The following is a 2,038-nucleotide window of genomic DNA, read 5'->3' as shown; positions in this document are numbered from 1 at the left end:
AGTGGTGACACGTGGATGATTTCAATCCATCAGTGAAGATCTCTGAGGGAAGAAAAGGCATTTTGTACATGCGTTGCAGGATATGGATTTAAAAGAATAGCCTTACAAGGTACAAGAGAGGAGAATCACCCTTTTTTTTTGTGAATCTCCGGCCTATTTTCTTTCTGCAATTCCACCGTTTTTCTTAGGCGACCTCTTGGTGGGTGTTCATCTGGTCCTTTGACAAACCTAATTGGATCAGAAAATGAGAGGTTTATGAGCTAAATCCTCCATAAAATTATTGATTTATTTTAGCTTCAATGGCTGAACAGTAATTTGTGAGTAATTCTCAAAAAATTAGACCACAGATGTCAGCAATGTCTTCTTCAGAAAAGTGAGCTTTCAAGTTTGCAATCACAAGGTCGGCTCTTTATCAGTTTCCCAAGTATTACTCCCAACATCACCACATTCTCAAGCATAAACAGTTCTTTGGGCATCTCACACTCCTTCTCGAACACATCCAACCCAGCCCCTCCCAATCTCCCTTCAACCAGCACAGCCAGAAGCTTTGGTTCATCGATGTCCTACCTTCGCCCAATGTTTGTTATATACCCCTTTGAACCCACTGTGTCGATCACTTCCCTGTTCACAATGTGTTGCATCTCACTCATCAAAACACGCGCATCGCAATTAGCAACCATATCCACAATGTTTGAACAATGCTTGTAATTTATCGCATTCGAGATCGATTTCTTGGATCGCAGGACCCAAAGGCTTATGCTCTCCTCGCAATCGTAGAACCGATCCTTCCCAGCCCCAGAATCTCGACTCTTTTGCCGTTGAACTTGGTGTTTGGCTCCATATCCCCTTTGGTCGCCCAATATCCACTCCTCGCGTAAGGATCATGCTCACAAATCATTCTAAATATCGCTAGGATCAAAGCCCTGGCCGTGTCGGCGACGTCGGTGAACACGTCAGGGTGTTAGTAACCCACTCCCCTGCAACTCATCTGTAAAAACCCCTCTCTCCCATTGAAGATCGTCCTGCATTGATTTGAAAAAATCTGCGTGTTGCCATTGCAGATCGCGTTATACATCATGTAACACTCTTGCACTGCAGAGGATCCGGATCCTAATTTTTCCCTACTTTGTTTTGTATGAATCCATGTAATTGACCCTGGATTTATTGCTTTTGCATTATATAATTCCTCTTATGGTAACAAAATTCTTTCATGAAATATTAAATTATTCATTTACCTTCTTCACTAGTGAAATATTCTTTCGTGAATGCAAAAGTAACCGTGGGTGGTTGATTATGCCACCCAAAAGTTCACCATTTTTTCTTTAAAAAAGAAAAAAAATCCACCCTCACATGCGTGAACTGAAAAAATAATAACGGAAAAATTATGCCCCCTCCCTTGTAGTCCGTTGAAATTACACGTGAATTCAAGGGTTTTAACGAATTACGTCCCCCTCTCCTAGCACCGACGGTGTGTGAGTTTGCTATTAGTTTTAAACAGAAAAGACCATATTACCCTTTAGTGCAATTTCCTGTTCGTAACCTCTGTCCACTGGCCCCTCACCACTCGGCCGTGACATCCTCACCCACGAACCCTCTATTCCTACCTCATCCTCGCCGTCGGAGATCGCCAGGGCGGCATCGCTCTCTGGATGGAGTTTGATCCTTCCTCTGATAAAGCCAAGTTCGGCGTTCAGGATCTCTGCTGGGTTCGTGCCCATGCCGATTCTTGGCTCTTAGCCTCCATTAGTGACCCCTCTCTCCTTGCCCTACGGAACACCTCCACCGGTCGCTGCATCTGGAAATACGACGCTTCCCTTGGATTATTGTCCAGCATTCGCCGTGATTCCTTCGATTCCAGCCATTTCTGCGCCTTGGGGCTCAAGGGGTTTTCTATTGTCCCTTATGATCCTTGGGGACGGTGACGACGATGTTGTTATCAAGGAGCACCGGATCCCAACTGCTGTTGATTCTAGTGAGTTGCAGAAATTTGAGAGAGACGTGGTAATGGTGTCTCTTAGCTTGCCAATGAAGACCACTG

The 2,038-nt window shown here is 44.6% G+C and overlaps 1 pseudogene; it reads right to left on the bottom strand.

Moving 5' to 3' along the window:
• Positions 1-365: 365 nt before the first annotated feature.
• LOC122069572 lies at positions 366-1,718 on the bottom strand (annotated as a pseudogene).
• Between the last annotated feature and the right edge of the window lie 320 nt (positions 1,719-2,038).

Source organism: Macadamia integrifolia, unplaced genomic scaffold (assembly GCF_013358625.1).
Source record: "Macadamia integrifolia cultivar HAES 741 unplaced genomic scaffold, SCU_Mint_v3 scaffold652, whole genome shotgun sequence".
Classification (NCBI taxonomy): Eukaryota; Viridiplantae; Streptophyta; class Magnoliopsida; order Proteales; family Proteaceae; genus Macadamia; species Macadamia integrifolia.
The sequence above is the reverse complement of the archived record's forward strand: the minus strand, read 5'-3'. Positions and strand labels throughout refer to the sequence as shown.